The sequence below is a fragment of the Chrysoperla carnea genome, chromosome 2, assembly GCF_905475395.1.
Source record: "Chrysoperla carnea chromosome 2, inChrCarn1.1, whole genome shotgun sequence".
In the NCBI taxonomy this organism is placed as follows: Eukaryota; Metazoa; Arthropoda; class Insecta; order Neuroptera; family Chrysopidae; genus Chrysoperla; species Chrysoperla carnea.
In genome coordinates this window covers 44,644,403-44,657,391 of record NC_058338.1, presented here as the reverse complement: position 1 = coordinate 44,657,391, position 12,989 = coordinate 44,644,403, and the positions used below count along the sequence as shown (strand labels likewise).

The 12,989-nt window shown below is 27.9% G+C and overlaps 2 protein-coding genes across 2 annotated transcripts in view; one reads left to right on the top strand and one right to left on the bottom strand.

The window, feature by feature from the left end:
* Positions 1-6,976, bottom strand: part of LOC123291729 (facilitated trehalose transporter Tret1-like) — a 58,248-nt gene extending 51,272 nt beyond the window's left edge. Inside the window, exon 1 of the mRNA XM_044872121.1 lies at positions 6,907-6,976. The gene's annotated coding sequence lies outside the window, so the exon portion shown is untranslated. The remainder of the gene's footprint in view (positions 1-6,906) is intronic.
* The window catches only part of LOC123292718, a 389,066-nt gene that overhangs the window by 70,093 nt on the left and 305,984 nt on the right, over positions 1-12,989 (top strand). The gene's annotated exons all lie outside the window — the stretch shown is intronic.

The following is a 12,989-nucleotide window of genomic DNA, read 5'->3' as shown; positions in this document are numbered from 1 at the left end:
ATTATGAAAAATTCCTAGCAATTTTTTGATTCTTGACATTTTTTATCTAGCCTCACCGAAAATTCAATTAAATTTTTGACCGAAGCCATAAGATAACCTTTATTTTCCTCAATAACGAGTTTTTGGCAAAAATCTGCATTTTTTTTTTTTCAAATGCTTATATATCAAAAACGGCGAGGCTAGATAAAAAATGTCAAGATTAAAAAATTTTGGGAATTGTTCCTAATATAAAATACAATAGTTTTTAAAATGTAAAGTGAAGAGGATGTGGTGTGCGGAAGGAGGGTACTTCTGTCCCAGCCTATGTGGGTAGATCGAAAAAGCACAAGTTCGCGTGTATATGACTTTGTTAAATACAAAAATCTACTAGCGAGGAATCTAGTCCTTGATCAAATGCTTTATTTCCTACAGTTTTATCAATAAACACTATTGAACATACATTTTGAACCACTTTGTGAATAATACAAAAAGTTATAACAACAATGTTATGTGTCGTGTATACAATATATCTCTATGTTCGTATGATGTTGTGTGACTTCTGGCTTGTGTCTCTATACAATTTTTGAATTGTGTCACGTTTAATATTAAGTTATGTGTAGGAAAATTAAACGTGACTATACACGTACCGACAAAAAAATATTACAAAACATATATTGGATTTCAATCTTGCTTATATAGATACCTTACATAAACAGAATGTACCAAATAACTACAGACAGTGCAAACAACAGAACTCCGCCAACACTGCCCACAATTCTACTAGAATTGAAATTGATATGCTCTAACAAAAAATACATAATTTAATTTTTAATTTAATTGAATTAATTTCTTTTTTAATTTTTTTTATAATGTTTTATTTTCTTTTTTAAATGGTAGGGGAAAGTTCTTTCGATCTGTTCAAATTTTTAAAACTATTCAATATTTCTCAAAAGGGACCGTTTTGACTGACCTTGTAAGAATAGTGGGTAAAATGATCCCATTGCATTTTTGTACCAAACAGTTCACATAAAATATTAACTGTTCTTCTACATTGCTTCAACAAATAGTATGGATCAAACAAAAATCACTGATAAAATCATCAAAATCAACACATTCAAGACCCCTTGCATGATGAAAGATCATTTTACCTATTGTAATTTTATACATAAAATAGGGAACATTTTAACGCATTTAAAGAGGATCATTTTAACCGTAACGAAATGTTTGAATATCGTCATAAAAACTGACCTAAATATTTAATTTACGACATCAAAATAAGACACTCAAAAAAATAAATTTTACGTTGAAATTTGTCTTGCCATAAATTATGAGCAGTAAAATAAAAATTTTTGAATCGATATTTGATGTAGACATGCTGGTATTATTTTGTTTGTAGTTATCTGTAACACTCTGTAATGATATCTACAACAAAAATACAGTATGCATGCATGTAACTTTAAAATTACTTTTATTATTTATATAATATGTTATAGAAAAATAAAAAATATTGAATATCATATTTTTATATATTGGAAAAACTAAATAATATTGATATTTATCTTAAAATAACAAATATGTATCACACAATATCATATGTGCAAAGTATTTATACGCAACATGTATGAATTTTATTTTAGGCGTTGTCATGGGAACGACTAACTATTGAGTGGCGAATTTAGGATTGATGCCGTCCTTTCGACCGCCCTTTATTTGGTTTTCAAAAATTTTCTAAAGTTGAATTTTCTGTCATTTGTCGAGAATTTTTCAAAAGACCACTAGTTGAAGCTACTTGCAAATTTTCAACTGCATATCTTGTATAGTTTTGGAGAAAATGGATACCAAAATGGTCTAGTTATTTTCTGAGTTTCATATCAGTAAAACAAATGAGCGTAATATATTTTTTTCTATACTAGAATGGGAAAGTCCTTACTTCTTCCTACGTAATTTTACCCATCTTAGTATTGTAGAAAAACATGAGATGTATTGAGAGTTCAGTTAGTATTATTAATGTTAGTTTAAAAGTATATTTAGTGATTAAAAGCATAAGGGTACATAATATCTGCTATTACGTATAAGTGATTTCTACCAACTATACAAACTTCCACAACACCTTTTTATTAATTTCTGCAGTTATGTCTCAGTCTAGAAAGCACCTCACTCTTATAATTATAGCACAATAATCTTTAAACACACTGTATGATTATTTATCTTAGTTTTTACAATTTTTAAATTTGATTTTTTATTTGACCTATTTTATATTTTTTATGAAAAATGTATATAATATTTTATTAATAATAAATAATATAAACAGCAGGTTTATGGAAAAAAAAACTGCGAAGAAGCTTGCAGGTAATTAAAAAAACGCGTTAGAAATTTATAAAGCATTGAAACATATTTGCAATGGTTTTGCTTCGAAATATCCAATTATACATATACTTTGCCGATAGACTTTCATTTCGTCACGTGTAAGTAACGTCTTGACGAAGTCATAAGTGTTACCTACTTAATATAAGGAAAAATATATGGTTGCAGAGCTCCAGGATTTTTCAAAAAATTTGTCCCGAAAGGTATCCAAAATCGATACTGGAAGGATTTCTAGATAGATGAAATATATGAATGAAACAATTATTTGACTTCTTTAATTAATACTTTAAATTTTCAAAATTACCAATGTATAGATAGGTAAACAGTATCGTGAAAGAAAACTTAAAAAAAACTAATTATACAAAACCTGCAAGATAGTGTACCACAAAACTAATATTTTTAATTAATTACTAATACAACTATTTGTAAAAAAGGAACCTACTGGGTGTCACATCTCTCGATATTTTTTTCAGGGATTTTTGAAATGGATTAGTTTTGCAAATGTTTCTGCATTCTGCATGTTTCTATTTTTAACTATTTTCTTCATCTTGTCACATATATTATTGTAAAAAGGCTATTAAAAGTGTTACAAACATATCTCATTTGATGATTTGAATAAACTTAAAAGAAATTAAAAACTTCTGGTTTACTTTTTCGACTAGAAAAAAAATTATTTGCATTATTTCTCTTCAAACAGAACAATATTATTATTTAAAAGTATTAAAGTTTTTTTTTTTTTTTCGAAAAGAAATATTACTTCAGAAAAAAATTTACAAATATATAACGGTAGTAAGCTAAACGAAAATAAAAAATAAAATTTGTTTGTGTAGCATAGAATTGTGTAGCACAGATGTTGAAAATGAAAATGTAATTAGGGAGAACGCGAACGCGGACTTTAACAAAGTATTCTATCATTCAAGAAATAAACCATCATCTGTTAAGTGTGTGTCATTGAGAATCCGTGCTTCTTATTACTCTATTTATAATAATATTTATTATTTTGAAAATTAAATAAAGTAAAAAAAAATCATTATAAAATATACTTTCGATGCACTTTATGGCTCCTGAGGTAATATAAACCGATATTGGCATCTGAAAAATGCAAATTTTCGATAGCACTGTGGAGAAATTATACTAAATTTCCGGGCAAAATATAATAAAGAGATTTTTATGCTCAAAATTGATTCAAAAGACTATTTAGATGCAAAAGTACCTTTTATTTGGCAATAATAAAAATTTTTTTAGTCGTATTCGTCTTCATCATGTTTGGAAAATGTCGGAAATTTTGTATAAATAATCCACTGTGCTACGTACACTAAAGTGGAACAAAAATTACATTGCTAAAAGTCACAATAAGCTCAGACCCAAAATTACAAAATTTCTCAGCTTAAAGTTTTTGAGTTTGATATGTCGAAAATTTGATATTATACAAGACCACATGCTAAAAGTCTTAAATTTAAAAGAAACCCGCACGATTAGATAGGGACTTTATGTGAAAATTTTTCCAAACGGCTCAAAAATGTTCTTGGGATCGTTCTGATCAAAAGTTAGTTATAGGCGTTCTGATAAAAAGCCTACAGGCGATCAAAGCTACACATAATCACAGATTTTATTTTATTTTAGAAGGAATTTTCCAAAATTCTACCTCTTTGGTGTAGAAGGGGTGAAATAAGGGATGGAAGTTTGCATGAAAATCCGTCATGTTTAAGTTCACTACATAAGGCGTTTCGATATCAAAACGAAAGTGTTTCCAAAAAAACTGTCCAAAAAAACTGAAATTAAGTATGTCAATTAATAAGTATTTAATTTGCCTTCTGTATAAATTTCAAGTCGATTCTCTGTACGGTTTACGATTTTATTATTAAAAACAGCACTTTTTTCGTGGTGGTATATGAATAAATTGTAATAAATGTTGGTTTCTTAGTCAATAGTGCTATTAAAAAGGTTACCATTTACATAAAACACTTATATCAATATTTAATACTTATACTTACACTTATATCAAAAATTTTTTTTTGGTAAAAACACTGATTTTGATAGTTAATTTCTCCTAAACTGTACAGAGAATCGATATGAATTTTTCACAAAAGACGTATAAAAGGGTGACTAATTGATAAATCAAATTTCAAATGCTTAGGATCACTTTTATTTTTTCGGGATCGAAGTACCAAAAAATTGTTTCACCTATAGAATGCTACATTTCCAGCAAGTAACATGGGCTGTATTCTGTTAAAAGAATTAAAACCCGTTATATGACGAACAAAAGGAGAATGAAGTGAGGGTAAATGAAGAGAAGACTATAACGCGGTAGTCTTTGTTTTTAAAGTTGAAATTGCCCAGTGACGGGGACGGGTAACTGCTAGTATACATATTAGTATTGTACTGTTATCACAAATAGTGCAGCATCCTTTTATGGACTTGACTGCCTTCAGTAGCAAAATGATTTTCTTAAAAGAGATGCTACGGAATGATTCTTGTTACAAAAAGTAGAAGACGTATCTTCGTGTTAAACAAAACATTGGTAGAAATATTATTACGCCTGTCGGGGTGTTATATGTGCTATTAAAATTTATATCAAAAAGGTCAGGTTTATTTCTTAATTTATATCTATTTTTTACACATGTCTTCATTTTAACTTACAACTTGAGTTACACAGTATACTGTTAAAGAACAAGTCTGTATGTTTAGTTTGTTATCTTTGAAGACATCACGCCACTTAAATAAGAACATTTATATATATTTTTAAGAAAAAGCACACTTTCTTGTCAACAATTCTTCATAATTTAAGAAAAGTTCGAGAACTCAAACCTTAAAAGAAAGAAACTAATTTCTGAAAGAATATATTTTAACGGTGAAATAAATACAACCCTCTCCAATTTTATATGTAAAAAATTGTTTCAAAACATATAGATGAGAAAAAAATTTTTTTTTTGTTCTTTTATTAACAATATTAATTCCGTTTTAGAATTCCTAATATTATACGATCCGGTTGGGATTACCAATGAACTAGCAAGACGATGCTATTGCTAAAGATCGTAGGAGGACAGGTAATAATTATTTTTTCTATAAACAAGTCAATTGTGGGGAATAAAACTCCAAATGTATTTTCCTATTATAAAACAAAACTGATCACTTACCAACTTTAAAATTTTGGATAATCCTTTGACACTTTAAATAAACATAGTATAAATTACTTTTTGTCAAACTTATTTTGAAGGCCTCTTCTGTTTGATTTTTTGTAGGGTCCTTTGCAATTTATATTCTCTCATAGTTTCGAGTACAAAGTCCCGGAAATTTAAAAATTATAATTTCAACAAACATAATGCCACCTTGCCTTTTCATAGAAATATATCACTTTTCAAATTTAAAAAAAAAAAAAAAAAAACTTTTAACAAAAAAAACCGACTAAAAAAAAAACTATTCGAAAGCAAATTAATATGCACTAAAAGGAAAAAAAATAATGTAGTTACAATTATTGTTATTTTTGGAGTCGGTGTCCGCCAAGGAAACAACTGTGGCAGAACAGTTTGCTACATTAACTTGGCTGACACTGACTCCAAAAATAACAATTATTGTAACTACATTATTTTTTCACCTTTTAGTCCATTAAAAAATAATAATAAATAATAATAAATATTCTAATGGAAGTGCAAAGCAGTTTCTATGTCACAATGGTGTGTATAAGAATTGTAACCTAATGCGTTGGTTCGAAGCTATATTTTACTGATGATATACGTCATTCAAGGAGAAAGAGTAAGAAGGAATTTAATTTATTAACACATCACAGAAAACATAAAAAAAAAAATTAGAAAATAAATTATTGTTTAAGTCATTTAAGCTTTTCATTTTCCTATACGTGGAATATATTTAAATCTAATGTTAATTTTCAACTTGATATATTACTTTTGTTATTCATGGCGTTGCTTAAAAATTTCGCTTAGCGCCATTAAAACTGATTTCAACAAAGTATTTAAAAAATTGTGTTTTTTCAATTAAAAAAAAAAATTTTAAATTAAAATTCAATTTACATGTACAACAAGAAAATAATTAAGAAATTGTAAAATAGTGCGAGTCGGACGGTAACAAAAGGCAGGTAATTTGCATTTTTCAAGACTGTAAATTTGGCGGAAAAAATTATATAGCACCAAGTTCCTTCGTGTTGTATTTTGTGAAATTTAATGTGGTCTAAAAGCCAGCCGGTTTAAGATCAATCTTCATCCATCTGATTACCAGATGAGACATATTTTTTATGAACTTTTATTGATTAATAAACACGCCTATCATAATTTTCCAACCGAAAAGTGTTCGTGTCTATTTTTAACTAAATTAATTTTAATCAAATTTTTCCATGAACGGTTTTTTCAGACAAACTTCACTCTATACACCATTATTTTTGTAATTAAATTATCTTTCTTCGGATATCATTTTTGTTTGGTTTACAGATCGGTGTAGTTAGCTACGTATATTGGGCCAATATATAGGTAAGCCAATATTGTTGGCTTTCTATGTGGTTTGTAAAACCTTAAATAGCCTTTAATATATAGAAATAAATTCTTAATTTACCTGATCTTAAAAAACACAAAACAACAATAATAATTTTTAACCATATGTTTAAACAATCAACCACTTTAATTCACAAATACAAAAATAATCACATACCAAGTTAAGTAAATATATTTATAAGATTTATGCAAATTTTATGCGAATTTTGCATAAAAATGAAACATTCACATGACAGTATCAATTGTTATGTGGTTTTAATTAAATAACTTAGTAATGTTTTTTACAGGACAACATAAATTGATTTTTTTGTGTAAAAAACAACTTACAGGGCCGTATGAAATTCTAGTAATTAAATTATTCTCAATAACATAAGTAAATAAAATGGGGATGTCTACTTGATAAAATTAAAAATGTAATTTTAATTTTTGTAGACAAATATCACTTGTATTGAGAAAATAAAGAGTAAAAGTGTGATTAAATTTATGTCCAGAATACCTATTTCCTTACCGCCGGTTTCCCATCTAATAATTAACATAACGAATTATTATTATATCTTTTAATTGATAAAATAGAATAATCTTTAAATTAATAAAATTGAATGGAAAATTATAAAAATTAAATATCGTGTTGAAGCAATTGCATTTTAGAAATTGTAGATGTTTTTTAATTAATTTCATAATTCAAGGAGATGGAAAAGTGTTCGAAAAAGAATTCTGCAGGAAAAAATGTTTTAAAACTTCTCTCACTATTTTAGATTTATATTGAATACATCGAAATTTCGGGATATGGTATCGAATTTAAGTTATTAGTATTTTTATGGGAATAATTGTTTTTTAACCATATATATTCTACAAGGCACGCTTGTTGCACGCAATAAAATAAAAAATCATACGAAGTTTCGAAGATATATTTTAATCAGTTCATAAATATATGTTTTCTTTTATTTTTCATAAATGCGACAGATTTTCTGAATGTCCACTTGCTTAGAGTGCGATGGAATTGGTTAGATAATTTAATTTCTAACAATTTTTGAAATCTCTTATTTATGCGAAAAAGACAGACATCAGATATATTTTATTTATATAATATTTTGAACTACTGATTTCCAATTCTATATTTACGTACCTTTTTTTCTTTGATAGTTCAAAATACTGGTGACGGAGTAGTGAGTTTCCGGTCTCCAAGTAGGTGACTTGTCTTATTTATCCGTATATGAATTCCCTTTCTTCTTATTATGCCAAGTTAATTACCAACTTTATGATTAAAAATATTGCGACCTCAACGATAATTAAAAATCGAATCACCCAGTAAAATTCTTACTTCAGGAATCAAATCAATGATGTGAATCTGAAATTTCAAGACCTCACGCAAAAAATGATTTCACAAATTGAAAAATGTCCTCTGTATTTCTTGTAAAAGAACAAACATTCAGTTTGGAAAAATTTCAGTTTGGCAAGTGAAATAAAATATATAGTGAGATATACTAAGTCAAAAAGTAAACAAGTAAAAATGTTTTTAAAAAAATGAACATTCATTGGTAACGGGTGACTTAGGGTATACGGAGTTAATTTTGCAAATAATACCATACTTGGATATGTTAGGTAAAGTTGTCGAGGCTGCATAACATTTGGACCATTTCTCATTTATTTTAGGACACTAGGACACATCCAAAGTAGATCAAAGCAATTATTTGAAGTACTTCTGGTTAGAGTCTAAGTGTTGGTATTGCTTTAATCAATTGAGTCCTTTGTCTCTGAGATACACAATTCTGCAACTTAAACCGAAGCGCTTGAGGGGACCCATTCAACCATGAAAAGTCCAATATACCAAGACAAGTGTAACCGAACTAAAAAAATCATAATTAAAGACAAACTCTAAGAATACCAAATCTTCTACTCCATACAGAAATGTCTGAAAAGCTTAAATTTTTTATCATTTTTCATATAAATGCAAGGTATCCACCTGCCGAATTGTATGTGCTTTGTCTTGGTGTCTTCTATTTTCAAAATATCTGGATAAAAGGAAGCTTATTAATTTTCATAATGATCGAACTAAAGGTTTCAAATTTTCTTTAATCAATTTTTCTATTTTTGTCTATAGAAACAAACTTTATTCAGATAACGAGATATGACGAACGATTTTCTTCACTTTCGAATAAAATTCAACGTAGTCGATGGGAAACTCTGTGTGTGTAGGTTTCATAAATAAAAAAAAAGAAATGATATTGTATCTAACTTTTTCCATTTGTTGAAAGATCTTTATTGTAAATCGTTCTTTTTATTTCGTGCTCATTATCATTAACAAAAATACATTTTGAAGAAAAGAAATAAACCTGGTTAAAGCTTTAATGCTAGTTAGGTATATCGTACTTTTTTGTTTTTTTCTAAGTCGTTATTTTTGTATAATAATTTATTTGAAATATTTTTTCTGTTCAAACATTCAAGAAAATTTTCTTATTTTAGTTTGTCAGGATTTTCTGAGTTGGCGGAAGGTCGAAGAAGAAATATTCGAGAAATTTAAGTGAAGCATTTTCCTTCTAAAAAATACGTATAATTTTATTTTTTTAATTAACAAATTTTGATGAAACATTTCAATTTTTGAAATGATAATGCATCATCAAAATTTTAAAATTTAATTAAAAAACATATTTTATATCTGTAATTGATCGTATATCTCGAATGAAGTCGGTCAACAAGGTTTTTAATACCTATACTTTTAATTTAATGTTTTTTTTTATTCGCTACTATACGTTTAAGTATGGATGAAGTTTATCAAAATATCTCGTCTATCAGCTGCTTTGCTAAATGTTCAATGATAGCTTGCCTCTTTTTGAAGTTAATTACTTATTTAAATAATCGAATAATACGAGTTTAATTTTCAGAAATTATTTAAACGTATTTAAACTTCAATGAAAAAAATGCTGCACTGCTCGTATTTCCTTAAAATCATGATAGGCTATAGAAAATGAGATTGATTTTAAACTTTGGCGACTTCCTGTAAATCGCAAGATAGTTCATTTGTGCCTGTACAAAATATCAAACATACAACTCGATTTGGTAACTATAACTGATCTATATAAATTATATTTCTCATATTATGATTCATATTTACAATAAAATAAAGATTTAAGCAGAAAACAAGTGTGAATGTTGGCGTAATATGGATCAAAGCTGCAAATTATTAAAGCACAAATTTTGAATGCTACTGTCATCATGGCAATTTCGTTCTTCTTCTTCTGTAGCTGGAGTAGAGGCTCAGTGAAATGCTTACGATGTATATGGTTTAAATATGTTATCTAAAGAATATTATAATTGCATTGATATGGTAAAATGTAAAGACCTCAGAACCTTTTTATAGGTCTGTTTCTCGGACTATGAAAACGTTTTCTTCACTACTTTAAAAGATCAATAAAAATGTTCACCTATACTCACGTGAAATGGCGGTAGGACCTTGGAAATCCTAACCTAGAGCAATAAAAACAACTTACATAAGCAAACAGGTTAAACAAATTATTATACAGGCTGTCACTGTATTATACAGGTTGTACTGTATTTTGTCCATAAAATTCTTAATAATACTGATATGTACTAGGTTTATCTTTTTTTATTACTTTTCAGTAACCAATTATTGAGAAATTTAAAAAAAAAATAAAAAAACTAAACATCGAAGCTTTCATCGAAGATCAAAAACGGAACCCTTATAATTTCGCCATGTCTGTCTGTGTTACAAAAATCAAATTTTAAAAATCTTCCAATCCTGTCATTCGTTGTTTTAAATCAATTTTAATAAATAGAATAAGGCTAGATTGCTCTTTGACAAAATAATCAAAATTTGTGTATAATTTTCCTGCTCAAATAAACATAGTGCCAAAATCGAAGCTCCAGAAGATGTAAAATTTGTTTTATAGCGCTTTACATAGGGGTTACAGTGTGATAAATAAATATAAAATTTCCAATAACATTTTTGCGTCACGTTAATATTTCACGACATATACACTCTCAAAAAAAAAAAAATTGTATCCCCCATCTAAATCATAAGCCATGTGATTTAGCAATCTAAAAAATTAAATTAATAGTAGCACTTGATAATCTTTTTCCATGAAAATTATTTTAAACATTGTTTCGTTAATTAGGGGTAACTATCGGAGAGCTTATATTTCGTGAAATATTCGCTATATCCCGCGGAAAGTCTGATAAAATATTTCTTTGTTGTTTCTCTTAATAGTGGGTTGTTGAAATTTATGCTTAAAATACAACAGGTTCAATAATTGTAAAATATAACATACTATGTATACGCTAGCAAAGTAGAACGCCATCTCGTGTTTTATTTTTTTGGATTTGATTTCTCTCTAATTCATAAGAGTATTCAGGAAAACGGTAAAATTGTAATACTAGATTATTACTGGGTGTGTTTTTACAATTAACAACACAACACTTTCGATTCGATCGTTTTTTACTCATTTTATTGAATATTAAATCATTATTTAGTTCAACTTGTTACATATGACTGTGACGTTTTAGTCCGAGAGCTGGTAGACATTTTTGTGTAAGTGTTTCAGATTCAGATTCCTTTCCCATAATATACAAAAATGCACACCTGCTTGACGCAAAAAATATCTTTGAGGCAACTTGTATTTTTTTTAAGTAAACTTCAATATTGAAAAATGAAGAAAATAAATAAGCCAGGCCATCTGCGAGGGATTGTTACCCTGAAATATGCTTGCAAAAATACTTTTCTTGTAATTTTCTTGATCACTTGGCAGGTAGTAAATTCCAACAAAATGACCTTTCATTCCAACTTGCCTGAAACATATTTTTGTATTTATTTGCAAAGAACTTTTGCAAGGATTTTGCAGAATTAAAATCCCTCGAAAATAACTTGACTTGTTTTTTTTCTTCATTTTTCAATATTTAAGTTTACATTAAAAAAATTACACGTTGCCCAAAAGATATTTTTGGCAGCAAAAAATTTTATATATTTGATGTTATATGAGTTATAAAGATGCCGCTACCCTTCAGCCAGGTCTGCATTTTTATAATCATAGTATGGAAGACATACCTGATGAATTTTCAGAATAGCTCATATACCTTTTTAAAAATGTCTACCAGCCCTCCTACTGCTAAACCACTTTTTACATCCGTCAAAAATACTATACTATTGTATAAATAAAATTTTTCAAATACATATTCTTTTGCACAAAAAAAAAGTGAAAATATACAAATGACGGGGTTAACTGTTGAAATACCATGTATAGACACTGTTGATTACGCACTTGTTTGTTTTTAAGCTAAATAATGTTTCGCCTTCACGGGTAAACAGTGATGTTTACTAAACAATGTTTCAAACAAAAGTTGTTTATTATTTTTAAGGAACATTTTTTAAATTAAATATTTTGTTCTATTTCTAACAGTTTACAAGATGGAACCTTGACATATGTTGCTCATTTACGAACTTAGCCTCACTTTTTACTTCCTGAGCATGATATAAATTTCAGCTTGATATCTCTTTTCGTTTTTTAGTTATCGTGTGACAGACAGACGTACAGACGAAAGGACAACCAGAAATGGATTTTATGTACACCTATACCAAAATTTTATCGCAGCATCAATATTTTGAAGCGTTTCAAACTTGGGACTAACCTGAGTATACCTTGATATATTTCATATATACATGGTATAAAAATTTAAATATTTATAATATACCTAAGCAATTATTTATATGTATATGCAATTATTTAAATACGTAGTGAACTTAATAGAGTTCAATCAAACCAAAGTGGCACCGAGCAAGAGAGAGTGTATGATGTATATGTATGTGCACTCGTATCTATACTCTCTCTTGTTCAGTGTCACTTAGTTTTGATAGAACTATACCTGTAGTAAATTGTTAAGCAATTAATCAGAGAAACTTCCATTTTCGGAATTATTCTACAGTTTTGTAACAATTAATACCTCTTAAATGAAGCGTTTTCAAGAGACCTTTCAAGGAAACTTGTGACTTGTTTATTACGAATCCTATTTTCAGTTTGACTCCTATTAAAACAAACATTCTGTATAAAAAAGTATTATTCTGTGCATTAAATAGTTTCAGTTATATAAAATCTTTTTATGTTAAAAACGAGTTACAGTTTTAATTTATCGATA